Source organism: Schistocerca cancellata, chromosome 12, assembly GCF_023864275.1.
Source record: "Schistocerca cancellata isolate TAMUIC-IGC-003103 chromosome 12, iqSchCanc2.1, whole genome shotgun sequence".
Classification (NCBI taxonomy): domain Eukaryota; kingdom Metazoa; phylum Arthropoda; class Insecta; order Orthoptera; family Acrididae; genus Schistocerca; species Schistocerca cancellata.
The window spans coordinates 100802333-100821808 of NC_064637.1; the positions used below are offsets into that span (position 1 = coordinate 100802333).

The 19476-nt window shown below is 46.6% G+C and overlaps 1 protein-coding gene and 1 non-coding gene across 2 annotated transcripts in view; both read left to right on the forward strand.

The window, feature by feature from the left end:
• LOC126109486 (homeotic protein proboscipedia) overlaps positions 1–19476 on the forward strand; it is a 145934-nt gene that overhangs the window by 95512 nt on the left and 30946 nt on the right. The window lies entirely within an intron of this gene.
• On the forward strand, positions 13933–14007 carry Trnat-ugu (transfer RNA threonine (anticodon UGU)). The gene has a single exon. It is a non-coding gene; the product is annotated as a tRNA-Thr (tRNA).

Here is a 19476-nt window from a genome sequence, read left to right on the forward strand (position 1 = left end):
CGCGTTTACACTACTGGCCACTAAAACTGCTACACAGCTAAGATGACGTGCTACAGAAGCGAAATTTAACCGACAGGAAGAAGATGCTGTGATATGCAAATGATTAGCTTTTCAGAGCATTCACACGAGGTTGGCGCCGGTGGCGACACCCACAACGTGCTGGCATGAGGAAAGTTTCCAACCGATTTCTCATACACAAACAACGGTTGACCGGCGTTGCCTGGTGTAACGTTGTTGTGATGCCTCGTGTTTTTCCGACTTTGATAAAGGTCGGATTGTAGCCTATCGCGATTACGGTATATCGTATCGCGACATTGCTGCTCGCGTTGGTCGCGATACAATGACAGTGGAATCGGTGGTTTCAGGAGGGTAATACGGAACTTTGTGCTGGATCCCAACGGCCTCGTATCACTAGCATTCGACATGACAGCCATCTTATCAGCATGGCTGGAACGGATGGTGCAGCCACGTCTCGATCCCTGAGTCAACAGATGGGGACGTTTGCAAGACAACAACCATCTGCACGAACAGTTCGACGACGTTTGCAGCAGTACGGACTATCAGCACGGAGACTACGGCTGCGGTTACCCTTGACGCTGCATCACAGACAGGAGAGTCTGCGATGGTGTACTCAACGACGAACCTGGGTGCACGAATGGCAAAACGTCATTTTTTCGGACGAATCCAGGTTCTGCTTACAGGATCGTTATGGTCGCATCCGCGTTTGGCGACATCGCGGTGAACGTACATTGGAAGCGTGTATTCGTCATCGCCATACTGGCGTCTCACCCGGCGTGATGGTATGGGGTGCCATTGATTACACGTCTCGGTCACCTCTTGTTCGCATTGACGGCACTTTTAACAGTGAACGTTACATTTCAGATGTGTTAAGACCCGTGGCTCTACCCTCCATTCGGTCCCTGCGAAACCCTACATTTCAGCAGGATAATGCACGACCGCATGTTGCAGGTCCTGTAAGGGCCTTTCTCGATACAGAAAATGTTTGACCGCTGCCCTGGCCAGCACATTCTCCAGATATCTCACCGACTGAAAACCTCTGGTCAATAGTGGCCGAGCAACTGGCTCGTCACAATTCGCCAGTCACTAATGTTGAAGAACTGTGGTATCGTGTTGAAGCTGCATGTGCAGCTGTATCTGTACACCCCAACCAAGCTGTGTTTGACTCAATGCCCAGGCGTATCAAGGCCGTTATTACGGCCAGAGGTGGTTGTTCTGGGTAATGATTTCTCAGGATCTATGCACCCAAATTGCGTGACAATGTAAACACAAGTCAGTTCTGGTATAATGTATTTTTGCAATGAATACCCGTTTATCATCTGCATTTCTTCTTGGTGTAGCAATTGTAATGGCCAGTAGTGTATTATTATAGCGCCAACCAGTTTCTACCGGACGTAGGGGTCATCTTCCATTGGTCGACTGCTGGTGGTGTCAGTCCTGTCTACATAGTTGATAGTTTCCTGCCGTTATGTAGACAGGAGTGATACCACCAGCAGTCGACCAGTGGAAGATGACCCCTACGTCGGGTTGAAACCGGTTGGCGGTATAATAATAATAATAAATGCGATTAAGATAAATTGATTAATCACATTAATCGCTGCTTCTTCTCCACAACCATGTTGTCCAAAAATCACGCACTCTTAGTTTCCAGTTATGTGTCAGGCTACGACACTCGATAACCTGACGCTGTCAAGAGCAGACAGTGCGTGTGTTGTGTGGTGAGGTGCGGCCCTTCGGTCTGTGGTGACCAGCGATTGTCTAACTGATGGGGGACTCAGCTAGACTCCTCCGTTTCTTCCCGTTCGCCGTCGCGAGCTCGCCCCCTGCACGATACAGAGCGCTGCGTGGGAGAGATGGAGTGGAAGGCAATTAACGTCACCCTGCCCTGCCCTACTGTACTCCACCCCCTCTTCCCCCCTCACCCCCAGCCCCCGCGGAAACAAATCTCCCCTCGTTTCTTACGGCGGCGCGGCTGCTGGCGGAGTCCAGCGATATCTCGGAAACGACCGCGGCCTGCGAGACGAAAGCAACTGTCTGTACGGTACTTGTCGATCTAGACTAGTCTCACATTGCTGGGACTAGCCACGTGACCCATCAGAATGTTAGTAAACATTCAGTGCAAATTCAAATGGTTCCAATGGCTCTGAGCACTATGGGACTTAACATCTGAGGTCGTCAGTCCCCTAGAACTTAAAACTACTCAACCCTAACTAATTATACACACATGGTGTTACAAAAAGGTACGGCCAAACTTTCAGGAAACATTCCTCACACTCAAAGAAAGAAAATATGTTATGTGGACATGTGTCCGGAAACGCTTACTTTCCATGTTAGAGCTCGTTTTATTACTTCTCTTCAAATCACACTAATAATGGAATGGAAACACACAGCAACAGAACGTACCAAGGTGACTTCAAACACTCTGTTACGTGAAATGTCCTCCGTTAGCGAGGATACATGCATCCACCCTCCGTCGCATGGAATCCCTGATGCGCTGATGCAGCCCTGGAGAATGGCGTATTGTATCACAGCCGTCCACAATACGAGCACGAAGAGTCTCTCCACATTTGGTACCGGGGTTGCGTACACAAGAGCTTTCAAATGCCCCCATAAATGAAAGTCAAGAGGGTTGAGGTCAGGAGAGCGTGGAGGCCATGGAATTGGTCCGCCTCTACCAATCCATCGGTCACCGAATCTGTTGTTGAGAGGCGTACGAACACTTCGACTGAAATGTGCAGGAGCTCCATCGTGCATGAACCACATGTTGTGTCGTGCTTGTAAAGGCACATGCTCTAGCAGCTCAGGTAGAGTATCCCGTATGAAATCATGATAACGTGCTCCATTGAGCGTAGGTGGAAGAACATGGGGCTCAATCAAGACATCACCAACAATGCCTGCCCAAACGTTCACAGAAAATCTGTGTTGATGACGTGACTGCACAATTGCGTGCAAATTATCGTCAGCCCACACATGTTGATTGTGAAAATTTGCAATTTGACCATGTTGGAATGAAGCCTCATCCGTAAAGAGAACATCTGCAGTGAGATGAGGATTGACACTTTTTGGATGAACCATTCGCAGAAGTGTACCCGTGCAGGCCAATCAGGTGCTGATAGTGCCTGCACACGCTGTACATGGTACGGAAACAACTGGTTCTCCTGTAGCACTCTCCATGCAGTGACGTGGTCAACGTTACCTTGTACAGTAGCAACTTCTCTGACGCTGACATTAGGGTTATCGTCAACTGCACGAAGAATTGCCTCGTCCATTGCAGGTGTCCTCGTCGTTCTAGGTCTTCCCCAGTCGCGAGTCATAGGCTGGAATGTTCCGTGCTCCCTACGACGCCGATCAATTGCTTCGAACGTCTTCCTGTCGGGTCACCTTCGTTCTGGAAATCTGTCTCGATACAAACGTACCGCGCCACGGCTATTGCACCGTGCTAATCCATACATCAAATGGGCATCTGCCAACTCCGCATTTGTAAACATTGCACTGACTGCAAAACCACGTTCGTGATGAACACTAACCTGTTGATGCTACGTACTGATGTGCTTGATGCTAGTACTGTAGAGCAATGAGTCGCATGTCAACACAAGCACCGAAGTCAACATTACCTTCCTTCAATTGGGCCAACTGGCGGTGAATCGAGGAAGTACAGTACATACTGACGAAACTAAAATGACCTCTAACATGGAAATTAAGTGTTTCCGAACACATGTCCACATATTATCTTTTCTTTATTTGTCTTTGAGGAATGTTTCCTGAAAGTTTGGCCGTACCTTTTTGTAACACCCTATATAGCTTCATCTGCGTCATTGGTGCAAGGACGGAGCTGTTGTTCAACATTTCACTTTTGCAATACTTGATTTAAAACTGTTTTTGACGTTCAGGGTGACCCAAAAAAATAGTAAATGCATTAATTCATGGAATAATATAGATACACACACACATACTAAAAGTGATAGGAGTTTTATAGAAACTCAGAGTCCAAAAAATGGCCAACAGACCTCAGTGCCGCTTTTAAATGAAAATTCGTCTTCATAATAAAGGAGTAACCCAGAAGAAATGAATTTATGTTACATTTAAAATTTGATATCTTGCCTGTCAGAAATACTATTATTCTGAGCAAATAATCAGAAGTTTTTGTTGATGCATACTGAACTCCTTTATGAGCGTCTGACAGCTTTCATAAGATGTAATAAGGATTATTTAATTCTTCTAGTGCTGTAGGTATAGGCATCAGCATTCTTCTCAAACTGTGATGGATTTTTTATGGCGTATTACATTACCGAATACATATATTGTGAAGGTGAAGTTGAAATTCGTAACTCCTACAAAATGAGTGTGAAGTAAAATGCGCGTACTTGAGAGATAGGACGGTCGGGAAAACAGCGCTGGTCACAGATAAAGCCCTATCCGTCCAAGAAAATTAGTGTGATTCGTCAAAAGTTTAGAACATGTCCAAATCGAATACTAATAACTGAAATACGTGCAATACTAGGAAGACAATATTTAACACCTATAAATGAGGAAAAGGGTGCCAAAGCAATATGAAGGTATAGGTCGTAGTCGAATGTTGTCCCAGTGCTAATGGAAATAGTGTGTGATAAAGAACCGTTTATTAATAGCGCTGGGTAAATCAGTATATTACAGCACATTCAAAACACATTCTAATCCAACATCACTAAAACCAAACAGAAGTTAATTTTATTTTCGGAAGACAAACAGCTCTTTTAAGCAGGTGCTGCAGCCTGTTGGCAACATGCAGAAACGAAAATAAGCATTACTCTGAAAGCACGTAGTGTAAAGTGTAGCCTACAACCGGGCAAAGCTACCATAGTTTGTTGTTTGAAGTAGAAAAAAATCATATACATACGATGCTATAAAAAAAGAGAGGGGTTTAAGTGCACCTATTTCTATATGTGTTACCTTAACTTGTATGCACATCTGCGTGATGGATGTTTCCTTCCTGTATCGAATAATCTTCCCGCAGACACGTTAAAGCGTTATTACCTGACGTTTTCTGTACGGTCATAACTGCACCACTAAGCGGACTGCGCTTGTGAGTATAGACTAACCATTTTGCGTCTATCAGCATTTTAAGACGTGACATGCTGCCCAGGAGGAAATAAACATTAATAGTTTGCTCCTACCACACTTACTTGGAAGACCTACCCAATCTAAAATCACACGACTTATAATAGCTATAATTATTGGTATGGTGGTATGAAAATCACGTAAATTCTAATGTAATGTTGTTCAGGACACTCTTCTCAGTCACCATTTCACACTGTATAAGGACTCAAATGGTTCAAATGGCTCTGAGCACTATGGGACTTAACATCTGAGGTCATCAGTCCCCTAGAACTTAGAACTACTTGAACGTAACTAACCTAAGAACATCAAACACATCCATGCCCGAGGCACGATTCGAACCTGCGAGCGTAGCGGTCGCGCGGTTCCAGACTGTAGCACCTAGAACCGCTCGGTCACACCGGCCGGCGTATAAGGACTGAGGAGGTTCTTTCATGGCAAAAGATTTTTTTTTTTTTTTTTTTTTTTTTTGTGAGAAGCCCAGTGTTACGTCACTATCAGCAGAGGACATCTTCAAAGGAAGGACTGTCATTAACGAGCTATTTGGTAAAAAAATCCGACTTTCATACAATTAACACCTGCTACCCCCACCCATCCTATGAAGACGTCCTTCGCATATGGGGGCGAACTTGTGTGAACAGCTTTGGATTTCTCTGGTGGGAGAAATGTGGAAAGTTTCCACTGTTGGCTTTCACGTTTGCCCTTTGGCTCGAAATGGTAGCACTACGTAAGGTCATGATGACCTTCTTTTTCGACTACAGTGGCCCTCTGCTCATCGAGTTATCAATCTCCAGTGCTGTGAAGACACCTTGCGGAGGCTGCAACACGCCATAAAGTCACAACGCCAAGGAATGCTTTAGGTCGGAAACATCCTGTTGCACGGTAACTCTAGGCCCCCACACTGCCAATTAGACGAAGGCTACGCTTCACCGATTTGGTTGGTAAACACCACAACGTTCTCTGTACAGCTCGGATCTGTCACCTTGTGATTGTCACATCTTTGGCGACATGCAGAAATACACTACTCGCCATTAAAATTGCTACACCAAGAAGAAATGCAGATGGTAAACGGGTATTCAAATTGGACAAATATGTTATACTAGTACTGACATATGATTACCTTTTCACGCAGTTTGGGTGCACAGATCCTGGAAAATCAATACCCAGAACGACCACCTCTGGCCGTAATAACGGCCTTGATACGCCTGGGCACTGAGTCAAACAGAGCTTCAATGGCATGTACAGGTACAGCTCCCCATGCAGCTTCAACATGATACCACAGTTCATCAAGAGTAGTGACTGGCGTATTGTGACGAGTCAGTTGTTCGGCCACCATTGACCAGACGTTTTCAATTGGTGCTGGAGACTGTGCTGGCCAGAGCAGCAGTCGAACATTTTCTGTATCCAGAAAGGTCCGTACAGGACCTGCAACATGCGGTCGTGCGTTATCCTGCTGAAACGTAGGGTTTCGCAGGGATCGAATGAAGGGGAGAGCCACGGTTGTAACACATCTGAAATGTAACGTCCACTGTTCAAAGTGCCGTCAATGCGAATAAGAGGTGACCGAGACGTGTAACCAATGGCACCCCATACCATCACGCGGGGTGATACGCCAGTATGGCGATGGCACGCTTCCAATGTACGTTCACCGACATGTCGCCAAACACGGATGCGACCATCGTGATGCTGTAAACAGAACCTGGATTCATCCGAAAAAATGACGTTTTGCCATGCGTGCACCCAGGTTCGTCGTCGAGCACACCATTGCAGGCGCTTCTGTCTGTGATGCAGCGTCAAGGGTAACCGCAGCCACGGTCACCGAGCTGATAATCCATGCTGCTGTAAACGTCGTCGAACTGTTCGTGCAGATGGTTGTTGTCTTGCAAACATCCCCAGCTGTTGACCCACGGATCGAGACGTGGCTGCACGATCCGTTACAGCCATGCGGATAAGATGCCTGTCATCTCGACTGCTAGTGATACGAGGCCGTTGGGATCCAGCACGGCGTTCCGTATTACCCTCTTGAACCCACCGATTCCATATTCTGCTAACAGCAGTGTCGCGATACAATAAACCGCAATCGCGATAGGCTACAATCTTACCTTTATCAAAGTCGGAAACTTGATGGTACGCATTACTCCTCCGTACACGAGACATCACAACAACGTTTCACCAGGCAACGCCGGTCAACTACTGTTTGTGTATGAGAAATCGGTTGGAAACTTTCCTCATGTCAGCACGTTGTAGGTGTCGTCACCGGTGCCAACCTTGTGTGAATGCTCTGAAAAGCTAATCATTCGCATATCACAGCATCTTCTTCCTGTCGGCTAAATTTCGCGTCTGTAGCCCGTCATCTTCGTGGTGTAGCAATTTTAATGGGCAGTAGTATGTGGGGAGTTTCATGGCCAGCGGAAGTGTTTTAACTGAGAAGAGTGTTCCCGGAGCCACTCTGTTGCAAATGGTTCAAATGGCTCTGAGCACTATGGGACTTAACATCAATGGTCATCAGTCCCCTAGAACTTAGAACTACTTAAACCTAACTAACCTAAGGACATCACACACATCCATGCCCGAGGCAGGATTCGAACCTGCGCACTCTGTAGCAATTCTGGACGAGTGGGTTGTCGCATTGTCCTGTTGGAATTGCCCAAGTCCGTCGGAATGCACAATGGACATGAATGGATGCAGGTGATCAGACAGGATTCTTACGCAGGTATCACCTGTCAGAGTCGTGTCTAGACGTATCGGGGGTCTCACATCACTCCAACTGCACACGTTCCACGCCATTGCAGTGCCTCCACAGGCTTGAACAGTCCCCTGCTGACATGCAGGGTCCAATGGACTCATGAGGTTATCTCCATAACCGTTCACGTCCACCAGCTCGATACAATTCGAAACAAGACTCGTCCGCCCAAGCAATATGTTTCCAGTCATCAACAGACCAACTACGGTCTTGACGGGCCTGACGAGGCGTTACGCTTTGGGTAGTGCAGTCATCAAGGGTACACGAGTGGATCTGCGGCTCCGAAAGCACCTATCGATGATGTTTCTTTGAATGATTGGCAGGCTGACACTTGTTGATGACACAGCATCGAAATCTGCAGCAATTTGCGGAAGGGTTGCACTTCTGTCACGTTGAACGATGCTCTTCAGTCGTCGTTAGTCCCGTTCTTGCAACATCTTTTAATGGGCGCAGCGATGCCGGAGATTCGATGTTTCACCGGATTACTGATATTCACAGTACACTCGTGAAATGGTCGTACGGGAAAATCCCCACTTTATCGCTACCTCGGAAATGCTGTGTCCCATAGCTCGTGCGCCGACTATAGCTGCACGTTCAAACTCACTTAAATCTTGATAACCTGCCATTGTAGCGGCGCTATGGACATAACACTATATTGCACGCCGCGCGGGGTAGCCGCGCCGGCAGGGGCTCCTTGTCACTGTTCGCGTGGCTCCCTCCGTCGGAGGTTCGAGTCCTCCCTCGGGTATTGGTGTATGTGTTGTCCTTAGCGTAAGTTAAAGTTAGATTAAGTAGCGTGTAAGCCTAGGGACCGATAATCTCAGTAGTTTTCTCCCATAGGAACTTGCCCCAAATTTCCAAAAAAAAATTATATAGCACGGTAACCCCTGGACCAACGAAACGGTGATGTTCTACGATTTTCCTGGATGCATAACATGTTGCCATCCCTCGCCACTTGAGGATACGTTGAGCCTCTTGTAATGTTCAGGGGACTTCAGAATAATTATTGTCTTTGAATATAAGCGTAATTTATTTTCATAGCAGTGCATGTTTCTTTGAGTTATCTTCTGTACTATAGGGTAGCAGAAGCTCGAAATATAGCATACTGTGTATAAAAAAATTACATGAAGGTTTTCAGAGAGGCAACTGAGATAATATTGACCTGTCCAAAATTCGAAAAGTAATACGGATTTCGATAAGTAGTGTTGAAGAAAAGTAATGGTGGAGGAGGATGTCCCATTACAGGACGTAACAACTCATTCTCGACGACGAAGTTTATTTCATTACAGTAACTACAATTTACTTCAAAGTAACGAGTTTATTGCAATATTTCAAAAAGTTATGCAAGACCAGGAAGCGAAACAAAAGTTTTCCTTACCTTCTTGGGATCATTGCTCTCGATGAAAGTTGATTGTAATCACTCCGTTAGAGGCCCGGATATTTCTTTTTTTTTGTATGCCGCATGGGCAACTGGTGATTTTATGAAGTAATTTTAAGTTCTATTTTTGATCGATGTTTTAGTTCAGTTTCAGTTTTTTACTTTTTAGCACAGAATATCGAACACGAATATCACACATCTCCCCGTACTTTTTGCCGTGATACAACTTCCGCGGAAACCCTCGACACACTCGGATTTACAAGATATAGGAAAACAGACAATGACAGAAACTTATTTGTGGGTTAAGTCTTTTTATATGCTTGTTAGAATAACTTGAATTTATGGGATTTCATTTTATAAAATGAAAAACTTATTTGAAATATTTAAATGTTTTATTGTGATTAGAAAATGTAAACACGAAGTTCAGTTGCTCGTAAAACCAGTTTATACAAATATTACTGTGAAAGTAAATCGAAATGATTTACTCGAATTTCACTAATCTATACCGCACCCTGACATAAAATGAAAGGACTGATACTGGATAAAAACGACCTCCTAAACCTTCAGAAACCCTGCACACGCCGCTTATTCAGAAGAATTCCATATACAATACTGGCCATTAAAACTGCTACACCAAGAAGAAATGATAAACGGGAACTCATTGGACAAATATATTATACTAGAACTGACATGTGATTACATTTTCACGCAATTTGGTTGCATGGCTCCTGAGAAATCAGTACCCAGAACAACCACCTCTGGCCGTAGTACCGGCCTTGATACGCCTGGGCATTGAGTCCAACAGAGCTTGGATGGCGTGTACAGGTACAGCTGCCCATGCAGCTTCAACACGATACCACAGTTCATCAAGAGTAGTGACTGGCGTATTGTGACGAGTCAGTTGCTCGGCCACCATTGACCAGACGTTTTCAATTGGTGAGAGATCTGGAGAATGTGCTGACCAGGGCAGCAGTCGAACATTTTGTGTATACAGAAAGGCCCCTTACAGGAACTGAAACATGCGGTCGTGCATTATCCTGCTGAAATGTAGGGTTTCGCAGGAATCGAATGAAGGGTAGAGCCACGGGTCGTAACACATCTGAAATGTAACGTCCACTGTTCAAAGTGCCGTCAATGCGAACAAGAGGTGACCGACACGTGTAACCAATGGCACCCCATACCATGAAGCTGGGTGATACGCCAGTATGGCGATGACGAATACAAACTCCCAATGTGCGTTCACCGCGATGTCGCCAAACACTGTTGCGATCATCATGATGCTGTAAACAGAACCTGGATTCATCCGAAAAAATGACGTTTTGCCATTCGTACACCCAGGTTCGTCGTTGAGTACACCATCGCAGGCGCTCCTGTTTATGATGCAGCGTCAAGGGTAACCGCAGCCACGGTCTCCGAGCTGGTAGTCCATGATGCTGCAAACGTCGTCGAACTGTTCGTGCAGATGGTTGTTGTCTTGCAAACGTCTCCTTCTGTTGGCTCAGGGATCGAGACGTGGCTGCACGATCCGTTACAGCCATGCGGATAAGACGCCTGTTATCTCGACTGCTAGTGATACGAGGCCGTTGGGATCCAGCACGGCGTTCCGTATTACCCTCCAGAACCCACCGATTCCATATTCTGCTAACAGTCATTGGATCTCGACCAACGTGAGCAGCAATGTCGCGATACGATAAACCGCAATCACGATAGGCTACAATCCGACCTTTATCAGAGTCGGAAACGTGATGGTACGCATTTCTCCTCCTTACACGAGGCATCACAACAACGTTTCACCGGGCAACGCCGGTCAGCTGCTGTTTGTGTATGAGAAATCGGTAAGAAACTTTTCCTCGTGTCAGCACGTTGTAGGTGTCGCCACCTACGCCAGCCTCATGTGAATGCTCTGAAAAACTAATCATTTGCATATCACGGCATCTTCTTCATGTCTTTTAAATTTCGCGTCTGTAGCACGTCGTCTTCGTCATGTAGCAATTTTAATGGCCAGTAGTGTATGTCGCTGAAAACGTGTGTAACCTTGCCAGCGGATGAATACCAGGTTTCACAAGATCCATCTGTGTTGCAGACTGGAGACGCAGAGCTGTTAGCGTGCGCTTAATTCCGTTAGCAGAGCAGCGGAATTTAAGAAGGGCGCAATATCGCCCGCTAGGAGATAAGCTGTGTTTACCGCTCCGTGTTCGCTCGGGGCTGAGGCGGTCCGGAGCAGCTGTTTACGCCAAGTTGCTGCCTATCTCTCTCTGCTCTCCCTCTTATTTTTTGCCTCCCCTCTCCCTCCCTCCTCATTTCCATGCCTTGCTGCTCTTCGTCTCTCTCTCTCTCTCTCTCTCTCTCTCTCTCTCTCTCTCTCTCTCTTCCACTTTTATGTTATTCTTTTTAGCCAGTTGCCAGTTATACGCGGCTGGCCTCTGCTGCCGTGCTGTGTTCCGCAGCTCCACGCTTAGTCTGCCCCTCCCCGTCCACGGGAAGCAAGAACGCACCATGCTCCGGCGAGCGGACTTAATTGAAAAGTTCTTGTGCGGTGGCGGCGGCGGAGTTGGGAGAAAGAGCGAGCGAGCGAGCGAGCGAGCGAGCGAGCGAGAGAGAGAGAGAGAGAGAGAGAGAGGGGTCTTGTAAACAACGCCTGACGTTAGCCCACGGAGAGGTGCGCACCTGCCGAAAGCTTCCCATCTGACGCTGTTCGCTGTCGAAGAATGACAGGTCGCTCGATGCGTTGAGAGGATATGCGTGTCATGGGGCAACGCACAGGTGAAACACTCCAGAGGCAGTGGGTTGGAACTTAAATGGTGGCAACTATTTATTCGTAACCGATACAAAAGAGTTACATGTTTGCACCTGTTACTGTCCTTCAAAGTAGTCACCAGTGTTGTGTACAGCCGGCCGGAGTGGCCGTGCGGTTCTAGGCGCTACAGTCTGGAACCGCGAGACCGCTACGGTCGCAGGTTCGAATCCTGCCTCGGGCATGGATGTGTGTGATGTCCTTACGTTAGTTAGGTGTAAGTAGTTCTTAGGGGACTAATGACCTCAGATGTTAAGTCCTATAGTGCTCAGAGCCATTTGAACCATTTTTTGTTGTGTAGGACTCGTTGCCAGCGATGTGGAAGGTGTGATACACCATTAGCAGAGCCTGTTCTGTTGATGGTACGAATGGACCGTCTACTGCCTGCCGAATTTCTGGAACAGTTCTGAAGCGAATGCCACGAAGTGGTTCCTTCATCTTCGGAATCAAATCAAAGTCACAAAGACTTAAGTCCGGGGAGTATGGTGGATAGTACAGTACTTCCAAGTCCCATCGACCGAACAGAGCAGCCACAGCTTGCGCTGTATGCGCCCGCGCATTGTCGTGCAAAATGATGGGTGGGTTGAGCAGAAAGTGTCGCCGCATTTTTTGCAAAGCTGGTCGCAGGTGATGCTACAAAAACGAACAGAAATACTGTGCATTAACGGTCTGCCGTGGAGGAACGTAATGCGTTACGATAACACCAACACAGTCGAACGCGAGAATCACCATACCCTTCACTAAACTGGGTCTCTGACGCACTTTCGACTTTTGGGGCGACCCATAATGACTATATATACCGGGTGATTAAAAAATCAGTATAAATTTGAAAACGTAATAAACCACGGAGTAATGTAAATAGAGAGGTAAAAATTGACACACATGCTTGGAATGACAACAAACAAATGTCACAAAATTTACGACAGATGGCGCTGGACAGCAAAACTGCTACCGTGACGGGTGAGAGGTACGCCGATATGTTACAGAATTGACTGATGACGTCAGAAGTCAAGTCACATAGTGCTCAGAGGTATTTGTTACAGAGTCGCATCATCTCCAGCCTGGCTGATAAACACCTGCTGGAACGTACGATGTTTATGCAGGATGGCGCTCCACCCCATATTGCTAGACGCGTGAAAGATCTCTTGCGAGCGTCGTTTGGTGATGATCGTGTGCTCAACCATCACTTTCGTCATGCTTGGCCTCCCAGGTCCCCAGACCTCAGTCCGTGCGATTATTGGCTTTGGGGTTACCTGAAGTCGTAAGTGTATCGTGGTCGACCGACATCCCTAGGGATGCTGAAAGACAACATCCGACGCCAATGCCTCATCATAACTCCGGACATGCTTTACACTACTGTTCACAACATTATTCCTCGAGTACAGCTATTGTTGAGGAATGATGGTGGACATACTGAGCATTTCCTGTAAATAACATCATCTTTGCTTTGTCTTACTTTGTTATGTTAATTATTGCTATTCTGATCAGATGAAGCGCCATCTGTCAGACGTTTTTGAACGTTTGTATTTTTTGGTTCTAATAAAACCCCATGTATTCCAAGCATGTGTGTCAATTTGTACCTCTGTATCTACATTATTCCGTGATTTATTCAGTTTTCAAATTTATACTGACTTTTTGATCACCCATTTCATATGAAGATGGTATCTGTTCTTTCGGACATGTCCGAAAGAACAGATACTATAAGGCTCACCTGTCATTTGACCATCTTCTTCTGTGCGGATGCACAAACAGTGCCCGAACTCTTACGGGAATCGGCAACGCGCCGCGAGTAATGAGTATAATGGGCGGGGGCACTACGAATGTAGTGCGGGACAATACGTTGAGAATGTGTGTTTCGCGGGCGGCGTGCCAGAGATAAATCCCTGCTGTCGCGCTATCCTCTGTGTCCTCGGTGGCTCAGATGGATAGAGTGTCTGCCATGTAAGCAGGAGATCCCGGGTTCGAGTCCCGGTCGGGACACACATTGCATGGGGGCTTTATTAAATAAAAAAAATGCAAATTTTTTTTTGTTGTTAGTCCGATTACGCAAGTCTCGTAAACGGCTGGCCCTGACAATTAATTGTTACGCTATCTGACTGCATAGAATGACAACAAAGAATGTAAGAAAATTTCTGTTAACACAATTAACTAATTAAGTCCCCAGCAACTATAAAATCTACGAAGCCAACATAGCACAAGTGTAGCTGTTCTGTGTGTGGAAGTATGACTCAATGTACACATCTGGCACGGTTCTTCTTCAACAAGACAAGAAATTTTAAATACCATTTATACTGACGTAATAAAAGAAAATTAGAAATACTATAATTGTGCGAGAAAACCAAAATTACACTCTAATACAAGAACACACGCCAGATGCTTTGTTGACTGAACCTGTAATGACACATTATTCAGGTCACTGAAAGAATAAAAGAATAAAAGAAATTACCTCCATATATATTGACGAAATGCACTCTGACCATTACAATATCTCCATTAGAACAACATCTGCTATCTCTCCCATCAAACCACTGCATAAAACATGGAACAACACTCTCCACTACCACATCTCACACTGACTTCACGACAAGCAGTCTCCACCACAACTTCTCGGTAAGAACTGCCTGCCGCTACGTCTCAATAAGTACTGCCAGTGGAGGCGGCGGAACAATACTCTCTGGCGCGATCTATGGCGCTGTGGCTCAGTGTAGCCACCTTTCAACATTTTCATCTGTGCCACGTATGTCAACGCCTGTAAGCAGCTAAGGGTGTTCATTTCATTGTAAATTTACGCAGAGAACTGCGTTTCATACGCTAGTGGAATTTGAACGGGTGGAGCCATCTGCGGTTACAGGCAGCGTGTTGCTAAGACTGTACAATGGCTGGCCGAGTATTTACGTGGCTGCACGATGGCGGGACGTTGATTCTCACGCCGCTGTTTGCGGAACCGGAAGAGTGGAAGCGGCGCCGGGTCCCACGTCGGAGTGATGGAGCGCCTGACCCCGGGGTCAGCCAGTGAGCGGACCGCAGCTCAACAGGTCAGCCGCTAACCTCACCTCACGTCTCCTCGCAGGGGCCGCGGGGTGGCGGGGGCGGTGACCACGTTCCCCACGCTTCCCTTCTACTGTGCAACGTAGCGAATTATTACGTTGTCATCTTGCAATGAAAGCGTTACCTGCTGTGGAGCCGGCAGGTTAGCAGATTTTAGGTTCTCACGCCGTCACAGATGACGCTGGCTTCTGTGCCGGACGAGCTGTGTACTCGACTAACGCTGCGTGCATTACGTATAACGAGGGTTGGAACTTTAGCAGTGGCAACTATTTATTTACAGCTCGTACAAAATAGATAGGTGTTACTGACCTTCAAAGTAGTCACCAGCATTGTGTATAGCCCGTTGCCAGCGATGTGGAAGTCGTAGGATACTCTTAGCAGTGCCAATTGTGTTGACAGTTCGAAAGGCGCGGTCTATTGCCCGACAAATTTGTAGCAGTTCTGAAGCGAATGGCGTGAAGTGTTTCCTTCAGTTTAGAAATCGAGTTGTACTCACGAGGGCCTAAGTCAGGAGAGTGCAGAAGGTGGTATAGCACTTAGCAGCCCCATCAGTCAATCAAATCAGTAACAGCTTGCACTGTACGTGCTTGAGTATTGTCCTGAAAATGACGTTCAGGTACTGCAGAAAGTATCGTCGCTTCTGTCTTTAAGCTGGTCGTAGGTTGTGTTCCAAAAATGAACAGCATAGAGACAGAAGTGATGACGCTTTCTGCAGGAGCTGACCATCATTTTGCGGGACAATGCTCAAGCACGTACAGTGCAAGCTGTTACTGATTTGTTTGACTGATGGGGCTGCTAAGTGCCATACCACCTACCGCACTCCCCTGACTAAAACTCTCGTGAGTACAACTCGATTCTTAAACTGAAGGAAATACTTCACGGCATTCGCTTCAGAACTGCTTCAAATTCGTCGGGCAATAGAGCGCGCCGCTCCAACTGTCAACACAACTGGCACTGCTAAGAGTATCCTACGACTTCCACATCGCTGGCAACGAGTTATACACAATGCTGGTGACTACTCTGAAGGTCAGTAAAAACTTTGAAACACGTATCTGTTTTGCACGAGCTGTAACTGAATAGTTGCCACTATTGAAGTACCAACCCTTGTATATATACTCTCTATGAATCTGAAGTACTGTTAAATATTATTCGAGATTTTTAGTACTCAGCCGGCCGGAGTGGCCGTGCGGTTCTAGGCGCTACAGTCTGGAGCCGAGAGACCGCTACGGTCGCAGGTTCGAATCCTGCCTCGGACATGGATGCGTGTGATGTCCTTAGGTTAGTTAGCTTTAATTAGTTCTAAGTTCTAGGCGACTGATCACCTCAGAAGTTAAGTCGCATAGAGCTCAGAGTCGTTTTTTAATACTCAGTGTACTAAATTCCGTGCATAACACAACCGCACTGTTAAAATTTCAAATCAATAACTTCAGTACATTCGGAGTTATAAATTTTTACCTAAAACACATAATAACCGTGCTGGCATTGTGAAACTGAGTTAGTGACTGTCATGTATTCACTTGTAGCATCAATTGAAATTACGACTAAGATGATACGTTCACATAGTCCGGAACGGCGCGACTGCTACGGTCGCAGGTTCGAATCCTGCCTCGGGCATGGATGTTTGTGATGTCCTTAGGTTAGTTAGCTTTTAGTAGTTCTAAGTTCTAGGGGACTGATGACCCCAGATGTTAAGTCCCTTAGTGCTGAGAGCCATTTGAACCATTTTTTTTTTCATATCGTCCAATTTTCTGGGATTTTCTTTAGTTTCATTACCACAGGTTTCCGACGTCATTAGAAGTACTTTGAGTAATAATTATTTAACAGTGTTTTGGTTGTGTGAGTGTTGTCGCGTGACTGAGAGAGTGCATAGTGCACATACTTAAAGTAAGAATATGATATTTTATTAAAACCATGTAAATGTGTACGTAAGAAATATGTTGTGCAATGGGGGCATTGTGTCGCATGATCGAGTGACCTTCATTTTGGAAAAGGCAGCCAGAAGGGGCATTGAGTATTAAATTTATTAGTAATTTATTTTGTGGAGAGGAGTCGTATTTTGTTTTCATTAATTTCGGGATTACGAGATCTCTAGTCTAATTTGCTTGTGGTAATCTGATTGACTGGCATTAGAAATAGCCCAGTGTATAGGTTCAAATGGTTCAAATGGCTCTGAGCACTATGGGACTTTACATCTGATGTCATTAGTCCCCTAGAACTTAGAACTACTTAAACCTAAGCACATCACACACATCCATGCCCGAGGCAGGATTCGAAACTGCGACCGTAGCGGTCGCGCGATTCCGGACCGTAGCGCCTAGAACCGCTCGGCCACTCCGGCCGGCAGTGTAGCGGTGCTCGAGGCGATCTGATTGGTTACTTAACATGCTAGCCAACAGGAATTCATCACTTGCTGCTCGTTTGACCGCCGCTTAGTGCCTCAGACCTACGAATGGACATAGTTGCAAGGTAGCCGTCTTTTGGTAAACCCCTGTGTTAAATTGCACTGATCGAATTTGTACCAAAATTTAGAAATTCTCGTGTCGGTGACGAAAAACGACGGTGTTTAGTATTTTATGAGAGTTTGAGCGTTGTGAGGAGATATTAGCGTGTGAACATTTCGTCTCGTACATAAACTCCGCGTGGCGTGTTTCGTGTAGCTAACGAGACATTATGGCGGTCACTTCTTTACAAGAAACCTACTGATCGACTCAATCTGTTAACTTGCAATTGGTCGTGAGTCAGTGACTGTTTCGGACGTTCAGACCTTTTGGTCTCACCGCGGAGTTGTAGACTGAACCGCACACCCCTAGAACTTAGAAAACTACTTAAACCTAAATAACCTAAGGACATCACGTCCATGCCCGAGGCGGGATTCGAACCTGTGACCGTAGCAGCGTTACAAGACTACAGAGCCCCTGTTCACACCACTCACATCGTCCAGGACTGGTTTCGTGAGCACGCTGACCAACTGTCGCATCTATCCTCGCTACCACAGCCACCAGCTCACAATATTATTGAGCCTTTGTCGCCTGCTTTGGAGAAGAGGATGCGCGATTACTCTCCACCTCCGTCGTCGTTACCTGAATTGGTCAATATTTTGCAGGAAGGATGGTTCCCTTGAAATCCACAGGAGACCTGTATTTATCCACTCTGAAAGATTGGAAACTGTTTTGAAACAAATGGTTCAATTGGCTCTGAGCACAATGGGACTCAACTTCTAAGATCATTAGTCCCCTAGAACTTAGAACTAGTTAAACCTAACTAACCTAAGGACATCACACACATCCATGCCCGAGGCAGGATTCGAACCTGCGACCGTAGCGGTCTCGCGGTTCCAGACTGCAGCGCCTAGAACCGCACGGCCACTTCGGCCGGCGGAAACTGTTTTGAATGCCACGGTTTTCCTACAGCGTGTTAGGCTTGATAATGTCTTGTGTTTTGGTGTTCCCACATTTTCGTCCAACTCCGGTGTATGTACTGTATGAACCATAATTTCGTCCCGTGCAAAGGCAACACTCAATCTTACTAACGACAAGTGGCCGGCCGTGGTGGCCAAGCGGTTAAAGGCGCTACAGTCTGGAACCGCGCGGCCGCTACGGTCGCAGGTTCGAATCCTGCCTCGGGCATGGATGTGTGTGATGTCCTTATGTTAGTTAGGTTTAAGTAGTTCTAAGTTCTAGGGGACTGATGACCTTAGAAGTTAAGTCCCATAGTGCTCAGAGCCATTTGAACCATTTTGAATGACAAGTGTCTTCATTCAGAACTTTGTAGTTGTGCCGTCCAGCTAGCGCATCGCGTAGACTTCTGCTTTAGAATACCCGAGCTCGAGAGTCGTATTCCGGGTCTAAAGCACTCCGTCGGCAGGCCAGTAGTGGCCAACCGGCACCATCCGACCGCCGTGTCATCCTCAGTGGAGGATGCGGATAGGAGGGGCGTGGGCCCAGCACACCGCTCTCCCGGTCGTAATGATGGTTTTCTTTACCGAAGCCGCTACTATTCTGTCGAGTAGCTCCTCAATTGGCATCACGAAGCTGAGTGAACCCCGAAAACTAGCAACAGCTCATGGCGGCCAGGATGGTCACCCATCCAAGTGCCGACCACGACCGACAGCACTTAACTTCGGTGATCGCATGGGAATCGGTTTATCCACTGCGGCAAGGCCGTTGCCATATATTCCGCGTCTAGATGTATTTTATTATCTTTATTATAGACTGCGTTATATGGTATCTGACCTTCTTAGCCGGGCGGAGTGGCCGTGCGGTTCTAGGCGCTACAGTCTGGAGCCGAGCGACCGCTACGGTCGCAGGTTCGAATTCTGTGCGAGCGAGCGCGCGCGCGTGTGTGTGTGTGTGTGTGTGTGTGTGTGTGTGTGTGTGTGTGTTCCATCTCTCCTGATGAATC